This window comes from Mesoplodon densirostris, chromosome 12 (assembly GCF_025265405.1).
Source record: "Mesoplodon densirostris isolate mMesDen1 chromosome 12, mMesDen1 primary haplotype, whole genome shotgun sequence".
In the NCBI taxonomy this organism is placed as follows: Eukaryota; Metazoa; Chordata; class Mammalia; order Artiodactyla; family Ziphiidae; genus Mesoplodon; species Mesoplodon densirostris.
Window position 1 is genome coordinate 45,184,087 of NC_082672.1, and position 25,805 is coordinate 45,209,891.

Below are 25,805 nucleotides of genomic sequence, written 5' to 3' on the forward strand. Positions count from 1 at the left end.
TAGTCAGGTCATGGAAGTAACCTAAATGCCCATCGACAGACGAATGGATAAAGAAGATGTTGTACATATATACAATGGAATATTGCTCAGTCATAAAAAGGAATGAAATTGGGTCATTTGTAGAGACATGGATGGACCTAGAGACTGTCATACAGAGTGAAGTAAGTCAGAAAGAGAAAAACATATATCGTATATTAACGCATATATGTGGACCCTAGAAAAATGGTACAGATGAACCTGTTTGCAGGGCAGAAATAGAGACACAGATGTAGAGAACAAACGTATGGACACCAAGGGGGGAAAGTGGGGTTGGGTGTGGTGGGATGAATTGGGAGATTGGGATTGACATGTATACACTGATGTGTATAAAATAGACAAGTAATAAGAACCTGCTGTATAAAAAATAAATAAATAAAATAAAATGTTAAAAAAGCCTCAATAAATGCAATTCCTATGAAACAATAAAAAAATAAATAAAAAATAAAACAGTTTTCCTTACTCATCCACATGCCATTTAGGTAAATGTGAAAATATGGGTCTGTATCTGAGGGAGCTAATCTTACTACTTAAATCAGAATACCTAAGAGCATTGAGCTTACTCCATTAGTACTGACAGGATTTTCAAAACGTAGCTTCCTCTGAGAGAATAATATTCCTGCTAGGAGACTGTCAATTTTGCATCTAAGAAAACAAGTGGAAACTGTTCCTTAGTGCTGAATATTGCAGAAGTCTTATGTATTGGAAATATATTCGAGTTTTTTCACTTCTTTTCAATCAAATCTCTTAGTTCGTTTCTTCTGCTTTGACTGAATGCTCAGTAGCTCTTTCTTGCATTTCTTTAATCTGAATTTCTCTTTGATCAACCTGCTTGATGGTCAGCACTAACCTAGCAAATATAGATGAGAAGTGTTATATGTTTTGTAGGGATGCTGATACTAATGCAGCTGATATCTGGATCATATAAATGAAAGTGCTATGTAAGTCAAAATGTGCTATTTATCAGTGTTGTCAAGTGTGATATGATTACAATTATTATCATTGTTATTATAGCTATGAACTTTGCTTGATAAACTCAGGAGTGTAAGAAATAATAATAGTTCTTATTTAAAAACCGTATCAATTTAAACGTAGCTCAGAGCTCCCTTCTTGCTTAGCTAGGAAGAAATTCAATCTTGACATTGTTGCTCACCCCTTCCCTCAGACAGAATTCTGCAAAAATTTTCATGTCTTTCCCTGAGTCAAAGCACTGAGCTGGGCCCCATGGCCAATGGCAATTAGTCAAGCTAACAGTGGTTACTGCAGGAACTGCAGGTTCCTTTCTGGTCTGGTTGCTTTGCTGCTTGCTTGCCATTCTTGGGACAGAGGGCTCTGGTGAGGCTGGGAACTCACGTGCCTAGAATGCTACATTCTTATCTTATAGAACATAAGAAAAATCCTTTCCACTTAGTATTTTATCAGTTAGAGCTCAGATGTGCTGGAACAGAATTGGCTTTAGCTAGTTTAAGCAAATGGGTACATTATATGGAAATAAAAAGCTTATAGAATTTCCAGAGGGGCCAGGAAAACAAGTCTGGAGATTTTGTAGTTAGATAAATGCCCAACCACATGATGGTACCATTCTAACAGGACAGGAGATGCTGTTAGGCTATAGAAGTTTATCTCTTGTTTTACTGTTCCCTGATGGCACAGTAACATTTAGGGCACAGACATGCATTGGTTTATACTGGGCAAGCTTTTCAACAGTTTGTTTGCATTGCATCTATCTATATTGGTGAACTTTGAGGAGAATCCAGGCTCTCTTCCTGCTGATTTTCCAGGCACCCTCAGAAGATGGTTTGATCTATGCCATTAAGGGTCCATACCTATTTGGAAGGGGAATAGAAAACTCTGAGAAATATAGTCATATTAGGTTTACTTAGTAATTTGCATCAAGTCAAGCAGACTGACGTCTTTAGTATTGTCTTTAGTGATAGAGACAAGATGGCTATTTTATGCAGATGCTCTTCTTCACTTGCATGGACAATTCCAAATAACTCCATTTCGTGGTTCAATTCACCAAGTCAGCTGGGGGAACATTTAGCAGCTAGCTGCTCTTGGTTGACCAATCACCATGAAGTCTGTTCAAGAATAAATGTGCTGTAGTGGCCATACTAAGGCCTTTTAAGGTTGAAGCCACTGATTTGTAGCTGTTACCCTCAGGAAGTTTTAAGACAAAATTTTCTGCTTTCTGGAAAACTGTGGCTTAGTAATGTAGGTTTTCATATGTTTAAGCAGGTCCAAAGCTGCCTCCTTAGGAAAGTCTTGGCCTTATCTTTATATATTCCTATGGTTTTCATCCTGTAAAGGTGAAGTGGCAAGGACACTTTAGGTGGTTAACTTTCTACGAGAAGATACCAGTTTTTCTAGTGAGAACTTATTATCTGAACAATGCAAGTCTCTTTTTAAATAACAGAATATAATGCTTCAGGCACTTGCTTTTCAGCCGCAACTGTGGTTTCTTTTTAATTTTGTTTGCTTGTTGTTTTTGTTTTTTCTGCATAGCATTTTAAACAAATATGAATTAGTTGCTAAAACTTAGGCATTGAGAAATTTTACACAGAAACCTAGACTTGGGTTTTCTCCTGAAAAGTTGGAAGCTCTGGCCGTAGCACTGAGGCCTCATTGCTACCTGGTAATAGAAGGCAGGTGCTGAGGAGCTGAGCCTCTGGTCTGTTTCTCTTCAGGCCTCATGGCTTCTCACTGTATTCCCTCCAGCCCACTTCACTCTGTTATATGCTGATCTCCTAGGCAGTTGAGTTTGTAACCTCTAGCCTTGGCACATGGTTATTTATTTCCTTCAAGCAGGAGTTTTGAGGAGTTTTTCAGTGAGTAAGCATTTTGCTTTATTTTTGTTTTTAACCTTGGATGTCAAAATGCACATATCTGTATTTTTCTGAGGGGAAGATTCACAGGTTTCATTAAACTTTCATAAGAGCTTAAGAACCATTACTTTGTATGTTCTAAGTCTCTCTTCCTCCCATGTTTTAAATCTAATTATGTTTGTGTTTCAATGTAAATGTTTTAAGTCATCTTTTGGAATTAGGTATAATAGAAATAATGTAATAGAAATAATACTAATAATAAATAATAAAGAAAAATATCATCCAGAAGCTAACTTGATCTTAAAGCATGTTCCAGTCTTATTCCGTATCCGTAAGTTGCAGAGTGCTCGAATTCACTCTGGGGCAGTGGTGAAGAATTGTAGAACCTGCAGTTTAGTAATGTCAGTTTTTGTTCATATTGACTCGAGGGGTTTCTAATAGTCTACCACTCTCCAACTAAGGAAAGGCTACCATAACAAATTATCAGAGACTTGACTGCCAAAGGGAGGAACACAACACTCTCATGGATGAGCCTTATGTAGCTGACAAGCCAGACACAAAGCAGGGGCTTAAAAATAGAGAGTTGAGCTGGGTAACAATGAATACATACCTCACAGAACACCTGGCAGGGAAAAACTATAGGGAATCAAAGTCTAGTGAAGAATATCAACACCCAGTGTCTCTGACAGCACCTTTGATTTATCTTTCTCAGGTACTCCATCATCTTCCTCAGTTGTTTATGTGCTTTTCCCTTTACTTTAGAAGGCAAAAAATCCTTCACTTAAAATTTCGGAGGTAAAGAAATTAGAGAATTGTAATGTACTTTTTATATAACAATATACAGATCTTAAAAATACCTTCAGAAAAGAGCACTGGCATATCTAGAGAAAAAATATTGTAATTTACCTTCCTTCTTCTTGCTCATATTAGAAGCCTTTGAATGACTCATTTTTCCATATGAGTGAACACTTGGAGTCCATGGTAAATAATCTGAAATTTCTCCAAACTCTTGATATAACTGTAGCCTCAACACACCAGCATGGCAGCTTTGAGCATTGTGGATGGAAATCTATTGAGTTGTACAGAGAAAGAATGAACTGGTAAGATGCCCTCTGGTATATGTATTTCTGAAGAACAGCCACTCTAGAAAAATGCATTTGGAGAAATCATTTCAAAAGAACAGAGCAAGAAAAGGGAAAAGGATGACACAATGTTGTTTTCTCATAAATTAGTATGCAAGCTTAATTGTTTTTATCATTTTTATTTTTTAGCTTTGTTAAATGCGGTTTTGTTTTTTGGCAGAAGGTCTGAGTCAATTTTATAAGCATAGTGATAATTGGGACTGTAATAACTGCCAGCAAATGGTGTTTCCTGAGGGATGACTTATGCTGGAAGGTGATTCACTCCACTTCAAATTCTCAGCTCCGTGTGAACTGACCTAGCTCTGAGAGGGTGGAAATGATTATTTAAGTGTGCCATCTTGCTCTTCAACAAGGATGAAGAGATGTTGGGCAGGGTATCAGGGTAAGTCCCTGGGGGGCAGAAAGTGGCTGTAGGCTGAGGCGAGTGAGTGCTTCAAGGCTCCCAGCCAGGGCACAGGAGCGTGTGCATTGCCTGCCTGGCTTGTTGTGGAACTGGGCAGAAAGCTCAACAGATGCGTTTCTTCCCATTTCCTCTGTCGCTGCTACTTTCCTACCTGGTCCTGTGCCTATAACCAGGGCAGAGGAGGAAAAGTCCTGTCCCTCATCTGTGAATGCAGCTCAGCTCCTATTATTAAACTCCAGACTCAACTCGAGGGTATAATGCAATGAACTTGACTGGGTTCCATATTACTAGTGACTGCTATGACATTTAGATAAATATGAGCCTTTTCTTATCATCTTAAAAAAATATGTCTTTATAGAATAAAAAAAATCCATATAAGATAGACTTTTTTTGGTCTGTTTTATACTAAGTGGGATGAAAATGTGCATCTATAATGTAAGTAATAAAGAATAGACAATAGAAAGAAGCTAGAAATTAGAAGATCTGTTTTCCAGTCCTACTTGGCTACTACCTTACTATTTTTGGTCTTCTCAAATATTAATGTGCATATGGGGAATGCTGTTAAAAATGCACATTCTGGTTCAGGAGGTCTGGGGTGGGGCCTGAGATTCTGTATCTCTAACAAGCTCCTGGGTGATGCCTCTGCTGGTGGTCTCCAGCCTATACTTAGAATCACATGATCTGAGCCAAATGCTTGACTGATTTCTGTCTCTTGCCTCTTCACTTCCTTCAGGCCTTGGGTCACATGTCGCCTTCTCTCCATAGTCTTCCCTGACTGTGCTAGCTAAAATGGCAGTTCCCACTGTCACCTCATTTTCTTCATTGCATCTTCATAGATTCTGACATAAGTATTTATGCATTTATAATTTTCCTATTCTCAATAGAGTGTAGGCTCCATGAGGGCAACAGCTTTATTTATCTGTTTATTTATTTTCTTTTCTTATTGTATCCTCAGTCTATAAAGGAGTGCCTGGCATGTAGAGGAGCACAACATTGAGTGAATGAATGAATGGCTGGAAGGATGGAGGGATGAATGAATGAATTTTTCTCCCCATCATGCAATGTGTGACACCTTATCTGGAGTCCAGGGTCTTCTGAAAGATTGAACAATCCCACCTTTGAACAATCCCAGTATAGGCAAGAGCAGTGTTGGTAATATCTAGATTCAACTTGTAACAGAATTTGATGTTGACTAAAGGGAGTCTACAACTCTGGTTGGGCTCTTGATATTTTGCAGTTTCCATGTCATTGTAATAAAAATAATCAGAGTACAATCTTGCCCAGAGAAGTCAAGCATTCTAGGCTTTGAAAGAGAGTTCCTCTGGATTTCATGGTTAATTAAAACCATATCAGGAATCCTTCTTCCAAATTATTTCACCTAGTACTGGAAGATAGAAAACCCTTCAGCCCTTCCCGCTTATATTCATCCTGTCTCAACACAGAAGGAATTTTGTAGGGGCAAATTGAGTTGTTACAGCTCCTAAGAACACAATCATAATTGCAGCTCTCAGGAGTGGAAACCATATTAAGCAGAGGTCAACCAGAATCGTAAGGTGTAATTTGTAAAACACCGGAACAGGCGAACAACTGTAACTGCAAATCAAGGAATTTTTGTTTTATTCTGGGTAGAAAGGAAGCAAGATGGGTTATGGGATTCTCTTCTACCGTATCACAGTGAGTAATAGTGACTTCCATCAAAATGATCATCTTCAAATTTTATTTATGTATGAAATAATTTGTGGGAGCACAAATTGTGTGAAAATAATAATTTTTCCATCATTTTCAGAACCAAACCTCATATTTTAAAGAACCCCCCACAGAAATAAATGTCCTGTCTTCTATGTGCAACACACAGCAGAAGGCAATAATCACACAAGACTTATAGATGACTAAGAGATGGCTTTTTGCAATATTCTAACTCCAAATTTAAAACTAATTATCTTAATCAAATTAAATAAATTGCAAACTGCTAAGAAAGAAGAGATGTGAGTTGAATTAGTCTTTGTTCTTGCCCCTTGACAAGGGTGAAAAGGAGAATAAGTTATTTTGATTCAACTAAAATCTATGATTTAGGTAAACTAGTAAAGCAATAATTTCAGCCAAAAGTTTTGTTTCCTCTTTAATTCCAAACACACCTGCTAATTTTCTCACTTGTAGAAAAGCAAATTGTAAGATTTGTGGATGATTGCTTCTCCAACAGAAGGCCCTAAAACATTTCTGACAAGGAGCTATCTCTTATTTCCAGTTATTTCACAATCATTGCAGGGAAGTAAGAAGAGAAAACCACAATGTGAATGCAAGCTAATGATGGGGCTGCTGGGGGGCATTTTCTCTTCTCTGAGACTCCCTTTAAGCCACAGGGCTTGGAAGCCTTCCAGATTTATTGGTATAGAAGCTTATCCCACCTGCCGGATTGTAAAATTCCCACACACAGAGCTTTGTTGTCTATAAATCTGAACTAGAGATGACATGGTATCAACATTTTCTTCTAATACACATCTGTTGAGAAATAGAAAAACAAGTATTAGGTGCTCATAAAATCACCACTCCGCCAAATTCATTTGTATTTCAAATCTATGAAAAAATATTATTAATGGGATAAATTAAAGATGTCAAAGATAATAAGGTGATAAATAAATTAATAAATTCTTCCCATCATGAAAGCTATCGGGATTGTAGACTTGTGTAAAGTGAGTTCCCTTTAATTCACGTGATGGTACAATTAGGGCCAAGACTATGTTGTTGAGGAAAACAGTGATGTTGGTGAAAGGAAATACACATACATACATATAGACACACAAAGGCAATTTTCACAGCTCACAATGACAGAACATTTTGTTTTTCTGTTTGATTTAGTTTTAGAAAGCTGTTTTCTTAGGTCTAGGTAAGAACATGGCTGTTGGGCTTTACCAGTGGTTGCATCTTTATTCATGTAATAAATATTGATAAAATAAAATACAGAATTTCCCCAGATATTTAAAGGTCATTTATCTTTCTGGCCTACTTCATGGAGTTGAAAAGAATATGACAAGAAGGGTGCTTCCCCTGAGATACTTGGTTAATAAAGCTTTACTCCAGTAGTGGTAGTTACATAATCTTGTGCAAGAAGCATAAATCTTACTGTGCAAACCAGGACTGAATAATTCCTGGGATTTTAAAGGTATGGTGGCAGATGATTACCATATGAGAGCTTATCGGGCACAAGGACGGGACTCTACTATTGATAAAACAAATTAGTTCATAATATTGGAATAACCATTAACTAATGGATAACCACCAGTCAGCAACAGTGCAAAAGCAATATGTAATTTAGCTCTATCCATTATCTAAAATGGCTGTGCTGTTCATTCATTATTTGGTTCAGCATCTGACCAGCCTGTGTCTAAAAATGGCACCCTCTTGGAGGGGAACAGAAGTGGGTAAAGTAATATTTCCCAACATGGTAACAAATGTTTCTGGGTGAATATGTTACCTTATAATGAATATACAGAAAGCATTGGCAATATTAGGGGTATACAAAATGGTTAAATGGATGAAAATACCATTTTAACCAAATAGGAGGACATCCTATTACATTCTCTTCATTAAACGTCCAAAAGGTAAGTGTCACATCTGGCCTATTGTTCAGTCACTTTCCAGTCAGGGTTCTTAAGTGATTCCTTAGTGCCATGAAATGCATGTTGAGAGGGGTCCTTTTCACTCTGCTGTGGCCTCTCCTCTTGAATTGACATTGCACAGTGCACATCACTGTCACTGTCACAGCATGAGCTGCATATTTTGGATGAAACTTCTTTCATATGGATGTCAGAAACCCCAGCCAGTGCTACATGTTCAGAATTCAGATCTTGTGTTTTAGAAATAATTTTTTTTCCACTTGGTTATATAGATTCTTTAAGATTTGTTATTAAAATATGTTCAGTGGGCCCTATAATTGGTGAATTTTTGGAGAAGGCTAATATAAATTATTTTATTTTATAGCAAATCAACAATGATCATGTGGCTAGGGAATGTCCATTATTTTAACATCTGAGAAGCCAAGACTTTTTACTTGCCATTCATTTATATGCTTTGAGTGTGTGTGCGTGTGCATATGTACACACAGACGTTTATATAGCAAATGCCTGAGTTAAGCATATTATCTTGAATGCAACCTAGAAAAAATCAGATACATCTGAGATATAGAATCAGTTATAATATAATCAGTTAGATACATTGAGAATAATCTTTTACAATCGTTCCTTGTTAAAAGCCAAACTTCTGCCCACCAAGTAGTAGAACTCAGAAACTTTGGCGAATACATTAACTGGATCTTTCTTCCAGGTCTGATATTTGATCACGTGACATCAGTCTTAGAGGTAAGACAAAAAATTCTTACCTCTGACATTAATTTGCAGTGTGACCTTGGAAAAGTCATTTAACCTCTTTGAGTTTTATTTACCACATCTATAAAATGTCGGGTTTGGAAAGGTTAAAGGTATTATTTTGAAAAGTAAGCATTAACTATTATTTAAAACAATTATAAAAGAAATTCAGGAAAGGAAAAAAGAAGGTAGGTTTCTTGAAGCTTTGTGTTGAGACCCAGGGTAGAAATTTAATTCAGGGTAGAATTTCCTCCTATGGAGGAAATGACTAGCTGAGAAGCATTTCTTTCACCCACCCAAACTGCGATGGAAAGGACTGACTGATAGAGGATGTCAAAAATAAGAAAGGGTTATGGTCCAGAAAATGCATGCTGCTGTGGTCAGTTTGATGGACTTGGTATCTTGAAACATAAGTGGCAGGTCCAAGAGGAAGTGTGGGCAAGCAGTGGATATCAAGGACATTTAGCTTAGTTTATTGATGGCAGCAGGTTGTTTCATAAGGCAGAGAGAGAACCAGCTGGAATCTTAAATCAGGCCACATTCTGTAATGTGGCTGACTCATTGTCAGTATCAGGGAAGTATCAGTAGATATCAAGGACTAAGAAATGATAACATCATAGGTGCTAGACTAGGATGACTAGAAAATACCAGACAGAACTCCATACTTGAAGTCTACATAACTCCAGGCAGATTATGGAAAGTTGCAGCTAAGGAAGGGAAAGATGAAAAATTTCTTCACCATTCTGTGAGCTTCCTTGTAATGCAGATTAGACCATGGACCATTCATATCATTTTTGTCTCCCTGGCACCTACCCCAGTGCTGGACATTCATTATATACCTAACATAATTTGCCATTAAAAATATTAAATTATAGGATTCAGATGAATGGTGTTAATTTGACCTTTGATCTTAATAAATCAGAGTCATAGAGGTAGGTCACATTTGTTATTCTGAAAAAATTTAGGGGATTTGGTTTACAAAATAGTGAAATGAGAGAAATATATATATATATTATATAAAGATCTAAATATTGTTTATGAGACAATAGAAAATCTTGGAATTTGTGACTTGTATTACTTAAAAGAAATTTTATATTGTATTTATAGTAATTAGTGGTGTAGTCACCATTAAATGCTGGTTTTGCTGCATGACACAAAATAACTACATGATAAATGTCAATGAAATAAATAATGCAATTTATAATATGTTTTTTTTCAACATCAACTTAATCTATAAGTATGTGAAATAATTACATTAATGGAATTGTGGAAAAATTGGGACATGTAATTGATAATATCTAAAGAAAATACACTATCATTTTACTTAGTCATGGGGTTAATAAGATAATTGAAAAATCATTTTGTTCATTCCATCCCCTTTAGGCAAAGCTAAAATGTTTATAGTTTCCTTTGAGAGGAGTGTACTTTTTTATAGTGCAGTTTTTATAAATGATACTTATAAGCTTTGATAAAATGTAACAAATTTTAAAATTAATATCTCTTCCAAAAAATCTGATGTAAAACAAATTTCTTTTTGTCAAATGATATTTTAGAGTAATTGCAAATTAAAATTTAAAATCTATTCTCATGTTAAAAATTTGCCCTCTAATATAATAACATTTACATGTATAAAAAAGAAAAATTCATCAAAATATTTAAGGATAAAATTAATAATTTTCTAATACAGTGTATATAATCATTGTCACAAAGTTCAAATATTCTATTGAAATTAGAGTACTATAGAGAAAAGCTATATTCTTTTGGTTCTGAGTCCTTGGAAGAATGAAATGTGGTCTACATATTGCCTGATTCTACCTTGTGTCTCTGACTTTTATCCACAGCACTTAGGTTTTTTTGGTCCTTTTTCTAATTGGGTTTGTTTATCTTGTTTGATATTTCTTCATGGTTTATTTAGTAGCTCTGGTAAGGCCTGTTAGGGGTATTTGATTTGTTTGTTTAGCATACTTTTAAGCAACTAATTCCAACATAGGATACAGGTATCATTAGAAAAGGATGGTTACCGCAATATATTTTTTCTTAAAGTGCAAATTTCACTTAGTGACTTTGCTTTTTAAAAAGCATATCTATAAACCAGAAGGATAAATGAACTTTGTTCACATGATTATATAGCGATTCCTATTTTTAATGTTGTCTAATATGAACTGAAGGCACAGGGATTGAAAATTTGCACTTCTGCCTTTCCTTTTATTTGCACTGTGGTTATAATAATCCATTTAGCACATAGATAGTTAGATACCAGAAATGACTGACTAATAAATGTTACTGGTTACTTCATGCAATATTATGAGGCACTGTACTAGGCTCAGGAGAAGCATAGACTGTGCTCTCTGAATTTATAGTACTACTAAAGCCAGACAACGTTTGCATGAATCTCCTTGGCCTTGGCTAACTCATTTTCATTTCATTTCTTTTTCATTTCATTTTCCTCCCCACCTTCAACTTCTTCATCTGTAAAAGACTAAATTTACAATAGAGTTCCAGCTTCTAGCTGGAACATTCTATAATTCCATAAATAGAAATTCCAGTTTTCTCTCTCTCGCTCCTGCCTTTTTAATTTAAAAATATTTATTTATTTGTTTGTTACCAAAGACTGTGCCATTCTTTAACTTATACTACCAGGTCACTTCTTTGTGAAAGTAGAGGTGACATGTACCCCTTCAAGGTAACTAGACCCAAGCTTGTTCAACTAGTCACTCAGCAAACATATATGAAATATCTACCAGTGGAAGCTCTGTGCTCTACCCTGTGGAGGGTTTGGAAAGCAAACAGTTCACACTGTCAAGAAACTTACATTCCAGTCCTGTGGTCTCCATCTTTTTAAAGATTAGGATTCCTTTTTTTTCCCTTTAAAAACAATTGGCATTTATTGAATACATATAACCTGCCAGGTACATGCACAATCTCCATGCTAAGTTTGTAATATGCATTATCTCTATGATGTTTTTTGACTTGCAGGGTTGTGTGTGTGTGTGTGTGTGTGTGTGTGTATGTATGGTATGTCTATATTTTAAAATTTTGGTAAAATACATAAAATTTTTACCATTTTAAACATTTTTAAGTGTACAATTCAGTGGAACTCATTATGCTCACAATGTTATAAAATTATCATTACTATCAACCTGGCATTTTCATCGACCCAAACAGAAACTCTAGACTCATTAAATAATTATTTCTGTTCTTCCCTCACACAAGTTACTGGTAACCTGTAATATACTTTCTGTCTCTGTGCAGTTGCCTATTCTAGATATTTCAGATAAGTGGAATCATAAAACATTTGTCCTTTTGTATCTGGCTATTTCAGTTTACATAATGTCTTCAAGATTCATTAATATTGTAGCATGTATCAGAACTTCATTGTTTTTTATGTCTGAATAATATTTCATTGTATGTATATACTGCATTTTTATTTACCCATTCATCTGTTGATGGACTCTCCTCTGATTTAGCTAAGCTTCCAATTTTTGTAATCATAGATCTACTTGGTGTCCTGATATTTTCATCTTTTCCTAGTGCTAAAGGCTAAAATGAAGCGATCCTCCCTCCATGTTTGTCTTCACCTTTATTCTATTCAGAATTAGCTTTTGCATTAGCTTCTTTTATTCCTGTTTTATTTTCTCTTTCTGATAATGATTGTCTTAGCATATGTATGACTATTTTTTTCGAAGGTATAATTTCAGTGGTCCAGTGTGTTTACATAGGAACCTAGATTGTTAAATATTAAGGAAATATCAAAGCCATGATTAAGATTCCTTTGAGTTAAATTTTTTCTAGAATTCATTGCAGTGAAAATATGAATGTGAATGTTATTTCCCTCAACTCATTGATGTATTACCATTTTCCCCCCAAATAATATAAGGAACTGTACGATATTTATATAATTTACTAAAATACTAGCATTGATCTTTGGAATAATTACTTAAACTCATTGCTAAGTTTTATTATAAATAAATTTTTAACATTTTATAAGATTATTCTAAATATGATGTACTTACTAAAGTCAAATTGCAGGAAAGACTAAGGCTGTGCCTATGTAGAAAATTCTTCCATAGTTGTTGACATTTCTATAAACCCTTGTTACCTAGCTAAATTTAAAGATGTCTTTTACTGATGAGATATTAGTAAATTGGGTTTAGAAAATAAATATTCCATATATTTTATTCTTAGGAAAAAGATAGTTTAGACCAGGCATATTAATGAATTACATTTAATGAGGACTTTTGTGGCAATAATGATGGAGTGTCAAGGTCTCTAAAATGCCTCATGCTAGCTAGCTATTTTTCATTCTCTTTAATTTATACAAGAAGGCTTAAAGAGCTCTGGGCAAGCTGCTTCAAAGAAAAGAACATCACTGCTGAACCAAAGTTAATTCAAAATTATTTGAAAACTAGAGAGTCCTTTTAACACACAACCATAGAGGAACACAGAGCTTTTATATAACAAAATATAAGTTCCCTTGTAAAGGATTTTTCCCTCTTTACTGTTCAAGTTAAGTACATTCAATTTATTTTTTATTCAGTCCACAAGTTTTAAGACTGTGTGGATATGTTGGTTTGTGAAAAAATCTGATACTAAAACCAATTCTATGTTAACAAAAACCAGCTGAATTTAGTTTAACATTTCTTATATTTCCATTTATTTTAAGTAATGACATGCATGAAAATGCATGCAAGTTGTATCTTTAAAGAATCTTTGGGTGAATAAAGTAAGGAAAGGAGGAAGGGTTTATAGTACCATATATTGTAGTTGGAAATCTGATACCTGAGATTGTCTATATGTGTTAGGGGAACAAGCACAAAGACCAATTAGCCCATTCTTTTGATTATCTTCATAATCAATACTGATTTCTGTGTTTTCATTGATCTGCTCACAATTCACATTGAGTCTTAGCTTGGAAAGAGCAAACACTTTCTCTCTCCCTCTCTCTCTCTAGCTGATTGCCTGTGCAAATGAGATGCTCACTAAATGTTTATGAAAGAACAAGATGAAAGAGGGTTTGATATCATTTCCCAGAAGAAAACATGGCCAAATGGCACTTTACAGTCCAATGCGATTTGCACTTTTTATTCTTTTGACTTCTTTTTTTAAAAAGTGGAATAAAACACAAAACAATATAATGATACTTTAGCACTTCTCTGTCAAACATTCTGTGGAGGCTCAACAAATGCCAAAGCAAAAATAGAAACACTTGTATGTTCGTAAGTTAAATTCAACTGAATTTATTGTTCAAGACAAAATACATACAGCAGGCATTATTAGCCAGGGTTCATGGACCCCAGGACTGCATAGTAGTAGAGAGCTTCAGGGTATCTGTGAAGACTCTGAAACCACATGCAAATTTTGGAGTGTATTTTTCTGAGATGATATTACTTAACAGTGATGGAGAAGTTTCTATTTGTTTGGAACTGTTCTAATCATTTATAAGTTTTTATTCACTTGACCCTCATGACAACCTTAGGATATAAGTGTTCCCACTATTTTCGTATTACAGATGAAAAAATGACATACAAAAATTTCATGTAACTCGCCCAGGGCATCACAGCTACTAAGCAGTCAAGCCAGCATTTAAACCCAGAAGTCTGGCTGCAAGGTCTGAACTCTTAATCAGCACACACACTGTGCTGTCTTTTGATAGGGAATAGATTTTGTAACTTTTCTTTTCATATTTTCAAGAGGAGTTTGTGATCAAAAGACAATAAATATCTGCTCGAGTAGAGGAGACATCTAGACCACAGAAATGCTGCTTTCATTAGAACATGCTGTTGCATAAAACGCACGGGGTTTGCCATAGCTAAGGAAAATCAGATGTAGTCGCTTGTGGTCACGTAGATGTTAGGCATTTTTAAGGTCTGCTGATAAATGTCCCAACTATTTATTTATTTAATCTGGCCACCCAGGATGTCATATTTCATATTGCCTACAATAAAATGGATCAAAAATGATAAGAATCAAGATTCTGACAAAGCAGGTAAAATGAATCGATCAAAATCTGGGAAAAAAAGTTGAAATTTAAATGGAGACCATAGAGTAAACAAAATGCATTTACTTTAAGTTGAGCCTAGAATTCCTGTTGATCAAAGGAAAGTTCAAAAGATGATCAATTACATGATTCACAGTGTTCCTAAGAAAACCTATCACCTCCTCAGAGAGAATAATACATTACTTTGTTTGAAGTCAGTAATACATGCTCAAAAAAATATATAGTGAACACTTTTTTCAGTAGCATCTCTCTAGTAAATGTAATAGCTGCTGTAATAGACTGAATTGCATTCCCCCAAAATTCATAGGTTGGAGAAGTTCTAGCTCCCAGTATCTCAGAATGTGACTATATTTGGAGATAGGACCTTCAAAGAAGTGATTAAGTTAAATACTATGGTTGGGCCCTACTCCAATATGACTGGTGTCCTTAGAAGAAGAGGACATTTGGATCTAGATATTCCCATGCACAGAGGAGAGATCACATAAGGACACAATGAGAAGCTGGCCATCTACAAGCCAAGGTGAGAGGTCTCAGAAGAAATTGAACTTGCAGACACTTTGATCTTGGATTTCTAGCCTCCAGTACTGTGAGAAAATAGATTTCTGTTGTTTAAGCCACACAGTCTGTGATATTTTGTTATGGCAGTCCTAGCTGACTCGTATAAGCAGGTTCCTTAAAATACTTTGTAATAATCTGTACTTCAGCATCACTCTGGTTCTTCCAGTATTTTTTTCATGGCAGTTGAGGAAGCAGTGCAAGTTAATTGAAGACCCCCAGTGAAATTCTGAGACCTCCCCCCACCCCCCACCAAATGTAGTTCAAACACAGTGCCGTCTCTGGGACAGCTTTATTTGGAGATGAGATCTAGATTATTCAGAGTAATGGATGAACTCTATGTGTGTTCAGGCTTTTGATAAGTCATATTGCTGAAGAGAGCACTTAAACTTCATAGTAAGGCATGAAATAAAATGTCGTTTCTGTATTGCTAATTAAGGGCTAAAAATAGACTATTGGTCACAAGACTTGACCTTTGATGAAAATGGAAAGCACCACCTCCCTCCAAGGGTTGGATCCCTCTAGCTCATGGTCACCTTCTCTCCAAACCAGGGGAAATTCTACTCAGGAGCAAGAATTTTTGTTAGAAAGAGTGTGACTCAAATCTGATGCATGAAAAAATTAATGAATGACATAATGTTAAAGTTGCACACTGCAGGTTTGTACAGAATATTTTCAAAGCAAGAGTGACCAGAATAACTATACCAAAGAAAATCTCATTAATGTAGGCATATAAATGCAAATTTAAAAAACAATGACATGTAATGGTGATTAAATGTATGAAGCGATTCACCATGAAAGTCTCACAGTAATTTATGAATATTATAATAAATAATTTCACTTTTTTATACCTCTATTGTAACATATGTCACCAAGATTATAATTAGCTGTTGAATTGGTTGTGTCCTCCCTACTCAGTTACATCTTTGAGAACATGAATCTCATTTAATTTCATTTTATTTTCTATCAGTGATGCTCAGTACACGTTTTTAGAATGACTGAGCGAATAAAAAAAATGAATAGATGAAAAATGAGCACATGATCAGCTAAAATGTGCACAGCAATTAGATTCTTATACTTTTCATATATCATTTAATAATAATTAACAAAATATTTCTGTACACATTTTTTTTCTATGATGTGAAATTTGATGCTACCCAGTTTTTTAAAAAATTACATTTTGGAAGATAAAGTTGAGAAAATGCTCTCAGTGTAGTGTTAAGTACAGAATACAAAATTATATATAGACTATAACACACACTCACACACACACACACACAGAAATAAAAGTAAGTAAACCAAAATATTAGCTATGGTTATTACCTGGGTGAAGAAATTCATTCTGGAATCCTCCTTCACAGCCAGGTTTCCTGAAAACATTAACATATAAAATTCACCATTGTTAGTGCATAGTTTGATGAGTTTTGATGAAGGCATAGAGTTCTATGAGCTGTTTTTTTGGACATGTGACCACAACAACCAAGTAAAGAACACTTCCATGATCCCAGAAGTTCCTCAGTGTTCCATTGCAGTCATTCTTCTTGACTCCCACCTGGTACACTGCCTGTGGCATCCACTGATTTCTTTTCTTATAGCTTTGCCTTACTCCCAGATGTCATATCCTGAAATCTTAAAATATGTAGTTTATGAATTTGGCTTCTTTCATTTAGCATAATGCTTTTGATATACATCTGTGTTGTTACATGTACCAGTATTCTTTTTTTTTCTAGTTTTGGAGTGTATGGAAAATCTCCTGCTCTATTCCTAATCCCTTCATGAGTACTCATTAGAGGTTTGTAGATAAGAGTCAGAGAATGGGTGCAAACTCCTCTCATACCTGGAGCTCCCGTGGGTTCTGCGCTTTCACACTATTTGGCTTTTATAAGTTTGTTAAACATTTTAGATGAGTTGTTATTATCTACTTCTATGATGCCTTGTGTCTTGTACTCCTGTGCTCTCCCACAGGTGAGCCAGTGCTTACATCCTGTTGTTCTTTCCTTAGATTTCAGACCACTTAGTTTCTGTGGTGTTCAGCTCTCTGAAGGGTTGAGAAAAGGTCTCTTCATTAGATTGTAAGTGCCAAGAAGGAAAGGCTAGAGGCCTGGAGCATAGTGGGTACTCAATGTTTGTTACATAAACAAGTGAGCAAGTGGATGGATGAATGCCACTTTTGCTTGAGCAGTTCTATGTAAAATTTATTACTTCTTTATTGAATGTTAATTAGCTTTTGGGAAACCTGTTAGAAACTTCTCTGAGCATATATGCTCCAGTAGATTGGTTTCTGGACCCATAGTCATAGTGGAGAGAGGCTTCATTCAGCCCCTACTGAGGAAATTGTAATCTGACTACAATATACCAAGGTAACTGGTAGAAAAAGTGAAAAATTCAATCAGCAGGTTAATTTGAATAACTGATGCCAGATAGCCAGTTGGTTTGATTTTTACCCCTCACTGAATTGACTTAATTAACAGCTTATTTTCATACTGTGTAGCTATCTCTATGCCTGTTAACACAGAAGATTATCATTCACAGTAAGCAAATGATTTCCCCTGAGAGCCAGAATTCAACTGCTTTACTACTCGGATTAGAATTTCTAGCTTTGTTTTTTTTTTTTTAATATGGCACAACTTAATGATTTTGCTCTTGTTGGTGTACACTAAAATTTTATCTGTTTAAACACACATTTAACATAGAATATCTTGTTTCTAACTTTTAACACATATGTATGGTTTAAAATGAACTTCAGTAATTCTGGATATTGCAAAAACTTATAAATAGGCAGCAATAAGTTGTGAAGAATTAATTCTTTTAGTTTCTGATGGCCTTATAAAACTTTATGCAACAAGCTACTCATGTCTATGAAATCATACTGGGTGATACAATTATTTTTCTCAATGTTCGTTTTTTGTTATATTTTCATGCTTTTTTTTTCTTTTTCTTTTTGGTTAGAATTAATATTTGAGAATAATTTCACTAACATAATATGGGTCTTACTTCACAAGAAGTTATTATAACAGTAGACCAATAGACTAAGCTCATTTTATTCATCCTCTGACCATACTTTTGAATAGTATTTAGTTCTATTGATTTATAAGCTTCTGGTGTTTTTTAAAATAACATGTTTTAAAATTCTGCAAATTGACATGTTTATGGGTCTAGTTAAGGCAGGTAATATAAGTGAAGGCAGCCAGCTAGATGTGGCAGACACTACGCCCACCTCTTTAAATGAAGCTGCTATCACTTGGCTCCTGCAGGAATGCAGGTTGCAAAGACCTTCAGCCTTTCTGTTTCTGGTTCATTTTTTTACCTTCAGCTAAAAAATGGATTTTAATTTTTTAAAAAAATCCTCATACCTTAACATCAGATAGATCAATGTGCAAATCCTGGCTTTGCTGCTTAAAGCATTTATCTCAAAGGCCATCAGACCATTCAATAAATAATAACTGTGAATAGTTAAATAAGCATGCTAGTTATTAACTGTAAAACTAGAAAAAACTTGTAAGTTGACTTGAACTCCAGCTTCTGTATTGCTCAAGAGTTCTTAAAACAAAATGTCTAAATGCATACTCTGACCTGAGTGTGGGCATATACGTGTTCACATATATATGAGAAAATAAGAAAAGAGTAAGAATTTCTGGATAGATATAGATCAAAATTGGCCAAAGGCAGAAAGACTAACGCAGAAGGAAGAATGTTTTCTGCTAATTCTGAAAACTTACTACCTCAGAAATAAAGTTCCCTTTTCCTACTACCCCATGGAAATGCATTTGTTACTTGTTCATGTTTAGTTCCCTCAAGGGTTTTGTTTGAGTGACTGAGACTAATCTGATGAGTGAAGCTCCTAATGGCATGTAATCACTTAATGTCTTATCTCTTCTAGGCAACTTTTGCATTTTAATAGAGGCCTCCTGTGCCTTAACCCAGTGGAGTGTGTAATAAGATTAGAGTGACCAGACACAGGGCTTTGCACCTGAAAGTACACAATGGTCAATGTTAATGGATAGCTTTGAGAATTTCAGGTCCTGGCAAGGCCAGGGCCAAAATATTTTTGAGAAAGAAGACATTTCAGTACCCTTCAAATCTAGATATGGGTAGGGTTTACTAGTTAGAACACTATTTTAGGTTGTATATATTATATCTGTATTATATGAAAAGTAATTAATAATTTGACTTATTTGAAAATGTTTTTAATCAGTCATGTTGGAATAACACAGGCAGATCATTAGAAGACCAAAAAAAGGGTTAATGACAGAACCTCTCTTTTTTAAGCTTCATTTTATGCTAATATTTTGTGCTTTCTCTGACCATTCAGTATAATCTTATAACGAAGATCTCATTAGCTTTGACAAGTGGTATTTTGGTATCATTTTCAATTGCACATCCTCTCTCTCCTACAGAGTCTCCCAAGATTTCTTGAGGTTCTTGGGGATGGCACGTGTGCTCACAGATTAGCCCTATATGGCATATACATTTCTCTTCTGCTCCAGCTTTTTCTCTGCTGCAAAGGCCTAAGATAGCTGTGAAGCTGTGTCTCAGTATTTCTCCCACTGGCCTGCATCCCACTGAGAACCATTTCCTCTGTTGTGCACTAAACAGCTTAATTGGGTACCATGGTCACTTTCAAGCCCTATCGCTGCCTCATCTGGGCACAGTATCTGGCAGGCACTGCTCACACCTTTGCTCATGAATTGGGGCTTCAGGGTTCTGCAGTGTTACCATGCTCTTTGGAGTCCTTGGACTCCTTGAATCCTTTTAACAACAAAGGGTTTATTTTGACCACGTCATGTACGTGCTTTCTCTTCTTTCAGGAATGGGTTACGTTCTCAGCAGGAACAGGTAGATAACTTTCTCCACTCTTTGCTGTTTTGTACTTCAAGTTAGTTTTAGATTAAATAATTCTTTCAATTTTAATTTTAGACCCTCTTCTTGTGTCCATACAAGCATAGACTGAGGAATAAACTCAAGCGATAAGATACATTATGTCTTGTTTAGACTAGAAAATCCTTTTAACAACAAAGGTTTTATTTTGACCACATCATGTACCTGATTTCTCTTCTTTTAGGAAATGTTCTCTCTCTGGAGACCATATGTTTTAAACAGCCTCCCTGGTAGCAACTCTGTTGACTGTCAGACATGACCACACCTCAGCAGGGCAAAACTTGCCATCCAACTGGGCTGATGCACATCTTCAATTGGACTTAATGCCAGTCCCTACATTAAGCCACCATTAGTAGAATCTTCTATTATTGTTATATCGATGAATCTGAATTGATAAAACTCTAACTTTAAACATCGACATTTGTTGGATAAACAACCACATTTTATATCTTATATACCTGTTAAGCCTTGACAAGTTATTTTCTAAATGAAAAGCAGTTTGTACAAATGAAAGATAAAGTATTTTGGAGCTTATGTCTGTGTTTTATTTAATTCATCCCCAAACTCCAGCCAATATTTTGCCCTAAGATGAAATCATCATCTTAATTGTAGCCTAGTAGGATTTAAAATAACTTGAGTTTTTCTTTCCAAATGAGATATTTAATGGAAATGCTTTAAGGGTCCAACTACTGAGTGAAGCACTATTGTTACAGCTATTTCAAAATGACATTTATGCAGGCTATGTAAAACATTCAGAGTCATGAAATAGCATCCTATGGCCACTCATTTATCCTCCCTCAATTATGTAACAAAAGGACTAATCAAGATCAAGTCCCAGTTTCAAAAAAATTGCCTTTTTAGCAGACCGCCCCAAAGCTCAAATAAGTCAGATTGGTGCACATACTCTTAAAAGGACTTAACGCCAGTTTCTATACTTATGTACTAAAGAGTTGTAAAGTGGAATGAGTTTGCAATGTTTCTTGGGGGCTTTCTTTCATATGAAGATAATTAAGACTTAACGTTCCCCCTCTTGTTTCCTAATATATATGACACAGAAATGTACATTTAAGATCAACAATATTGGGGCCTCCCTGGTGGCGCAGTGGTTAAGAGTCCGCCTGCCGATGCAGGGGATACGGGTTCGTGCCCCGGTCTGGGAGGATCCCATATGCCGCGGAGCGGCTGCGCGTCCGGAGCCTGTGCTCCGCAACGGGAGGGGCCACAGCAGTGAGAGGCCCACATACCGCAAAAAGAAAAAAAAAAAAAAAAAAAAAAAGATCAACAGTATTAATGTATTAGTCAGACTGCCGAATGGGGACTTACTTGTCCTTTCCTCTCATAATTGTAGAAGGGTGGGATATTGCTAGCATGATGGGACACCTCCTTCATACACAGCGTTCCTCTGTTAATCTCACTTCTGCTCTTCATGATTAAACTGTATTGAAAGACTTCTTCCATGATTCAAAAGATTGTTTTTTAATATTTATTTTAATATGAAAGAAGGATATGCTCATTCATCATCAGAAATGTTGTTAAAACAGCACTTCCTATCAACCATTGATGATGAATGGGAAGATCTTTCCTTAGTACGGGAGAGAATATTGCACAAATCTTCCTGAGTCTTACCACAAATCTCTCTTAATAAAATTCAGCTCATCAGTTTGCAGGATAAGAATATGTCTTCAGTCATAAAAGGTATAGTGACAATCGGAGACGTTTCAGAGATCTTTTATTTTTATTTATTCTTTTTACTGTGCTTGGGCTTCTAAGTAGATAACAGGCACAGCTGAAATCATATTTGTTTTTAACAGAGAAAAATTTAGGCTGATAAAATTTGTTTTGAGTGGACAGCCTATCATCTCATCATATAGTCTCTGATATTTGTTAGCTATCAATTGAATGTGGAAATAGTTCTAGATATTGAGAGAAGTTACAACAGAAAAGAAACCAATAAACAACATTCTTTTAAGAGCTAGAGTCAACATGTATTAAATAAAAGATGGTGCTATGCTTGCTGAAATTACTACACTATGCAGTCCTTCATTAGTTACTGAGCACTTGTTATACATGGGGTCCTGATAGACCCAGAGGTACAGCTGTGCACAAAGCAATGCTCCTGCTGTCATGGAACTAACATTTAACATGTCCCAGGGGTCTTCCATTTGTCACTTGAGAATCTAGCCAATAAACAGAGTCATATTTTCAGTCATCTAACAATTCTTTATAGGTTGGCAAAAAATATGCCCTTTTTAAGTTAAATGTGTTATTTCTTTATCTTCAGGAAAAAATGATGAGGAACAAATTTGGATCAGATATTGCAGTCTAAGTAGTTTCACTGGCTGCTAGGTAGTCCTAAAATAAGGATCTACAACATTGACCTTGAGCCTTGGAAGCATCAGGACTGCAAGAATCAATTCTGTGTGAGAATCTTTGAACATATCAGGAGGTCAATTCTGCATCATTCATTCCACTGATCTTCCATTGCTGTCATTTAACAGGTCAGATGTGCAGCTGGCAGACAAGCATTGCAAAGTTAAGTTAACACGTGATGCAGATGGAGAGTGTCAATTCAGAACTGTGTGTCAATTCATTGGTCTCTCCAGAGTTCAGGGTCACAGATGAAAAAACTCAGTCTTTTTTTTTTCTGCCAGCTAAGCAAACATGCTTGAAAGTATGGAAGATAGAATATCTGAATACTGTTGTACTTGCTGAGGAAATTTAGGCGTATCTAAATGTCTTCAGAGTCAACCCATGAGATCCTTTGAGGTAGATAGGGTCAGCATGGGATCTTCCTCTTAAATGTTCATTGTGTCCTGCCTGTATCTTCACTTCCTACAGTGCCATTTGGTTGGGTGTGGGTGTTGGGTAGAATCTCCATAGATACAGCATTTTGTCTTAAACCCAGCTCTTGTAACAAGGAAATAATGTAGGTTTAAAATAAAGATGGTAGTGAAACTTTTAGTGCAGTAACAGTCCAACTGGATACACTACCATTAATTCCTTCCCATGAGATATATAATCTCTGTAATGGAAAGAGGGAAAACCCCCCCGAAAGATGTAATGAATACAAATAATGGAATGAATAATTATAAAATGATATGAAATTAACTTTGCATTGTTAGAATTTGCTTTTAAAACCATGAGAATATTTAGGAGAGATTTATATTTTTATGTGAATAGGCTATATATGGCTATTGTTGCTGAATAATAAATGAAAGTCCTTCTGGACTCTATGGTAGCATATGAAAATGTGTAAAGTAATATTAATTAGAATGTAATGTTTAGCCATAGTTTACCAGTTAGAATTTAAATAGATACAGTAGTTAAATATTCCAGGTATAAATATTGGTCTATAAATCAATCTAGTTAACTCAGTGTTTCTCAAACCTAGCACTTTTGACATTTTGGGCCACAAAATTCTTTGTTGTAAGGGCCTATCCTGTGCATTGTAAGATGTTTAGCAGCATCCCTGGCCTCTACCAACTGGATGCCAATAGAACTGCCTCAGGGGTTAGCAAGCGTGAAACGGAGGTGGAGTTGTAAATGGAGTGTAATGGTTAATCATTTGTTCATATTTGTAGAAAATAACTGCTACAATTAAAGTCAAGGCCCCACCAAAAATAAAACCCTTGTCAAATGGCAAGATTTTAGTTGATAAATTGAGAATTTTACAAAAGTAAAGGAAGACTCTGAGCTATGTTATTGGGAAGCTTCCAAACTGTTAGCATGGTAAACAAAAGGAAAATCACATGTAGATAGATCATAGAAAAACTGCTTAAAGCAAAACACAAAGAGACACTCATAATAAATAATCAGAATAAAATGATATGTTAATCTGAAATAGGAAGAATAAGATTGACATCTGCCTTCTCATGATAAACAGTGGAAACTAGAAGGTAATAGAATGATATCTTGAAAGCTCTGAAAGAAAATTATTTCTAACCTATAATTCTATATTAAGTGAACATTGCCTTTAGAAAATAGAGACAAATAAAAATATTGTTTTGGTTAAAGATTGAGAAAAATTATCTTCATGAGTGCTGCACCAAAGGAAACAGTCAAGAGTGTTCTCTAGGCAAAAGGAAAATAATCATAGATGGAAGTTTTGAGATGTAGGAAAAAATAAAGGTCAGCAAGAACAGTAAAAATGTTGGTAAATCTAAATAAATATTCACTATACAAAACAGCAATAATTTGTTTTGGGTTTCAACATATTTAGAATTAAAATGCACAGCAAATATATAGCACATAAATCACAAGGATATAGATTGTCTGAGAAGTAGCAAAAATATAGAGTGAATATAAGCTGGTTTGCATAAGCCTCTTATCAAGGCATCATTAATGGTAGAGTCTTGTTTCACTGTCAGAATGTCCTGATTTGGGTGATAAATTAAATGTTTGCCCTTTAATACTATTAATTTTTATCAGAGGTTGATAAATTAAGAAGTCATATTGTAATTTCATGAGTAAACACTAGAAGAATAGCAACATAATTTAAACTAACAATCTAATAAAAAGGAAAATAAAACAAAAATAAGTAATATTAAAAAAGACAAGAGAGAAAAAGAATATAGAGTATGTAGTACAAATATAAATCAAATAGTAATATGGTAAATTTATCTTATACGTGGAATCTAAAAACAAAGCAAAACAAGCTCAAAGGTATAGAGAACAGATTGGTGATTACCAGAGGTGGGGGTGAGTGGGGGGAAGAAGTGGGAGAAGGAGTCAAATGTTAAACAACAGCAGCAACAACAAAACCTAACTTTGTTGCTTTCTCTGTGGAATTATCATTACCTTACCCAGGGCTGACATGGACTTCCAGAGTTTTCCAGTTCTTCAGGGATAATGCTTTACTGGACATGGGTAAGGGAATGGCTCACTGGAAGTATGAGGAAATGATGGTGGGGGTAGAATTCTTTTGCTAACATAAGAAAAGTCTAGATTCACTTGTAAAACATCTCAAACAGACCTTTTCTACATGACAGACTTCTTTCTTGAATCTGAAGCTGTGGAGCTCAACATGGTTGCTAGACATCTCACTTTTATTTGCTTCTGGTAATGGATGAGTCAAAACATAATCCCAAACCAGAAATGAAAGTGAAATATTTGGAGCTGTGAATACAGATACTTTATTTTGTCAATTAAGTCTAGATTAATATGCTTTTGGGAAAAAATAATATGGTAAATTTAAAGCAAAATTTATTGTCATTTTGATTAAATGTAAATAAACTGTATACTACAATTAAAAGACAGAGCACCAGACTTAATATAAACAACAAATAACTTCTATCCATATGCTGCATGTAAGAGATACACTGTAATCAGAAGGATACAGAAAGTTTCAAAGTAAAGAGATGCAGGAGAAAGCTTCTATAACTACACTAATATCAAATTTAAAAATATAAGTTAAAAATAATAGAAATAGAAGGGCACATTGCATTATGGTAAAATGTTAAATTGACCAGGAAGATATTATCATTCTAAATTCATATATACTTAATAAAACATAGTATGAAAATATAAAGCAAAATTGACAGAATTAAAAGAATTATATAAATGCACAATTATAGTGGGAGACTTCAAATAAAAAAAGAAAAGCGGGCC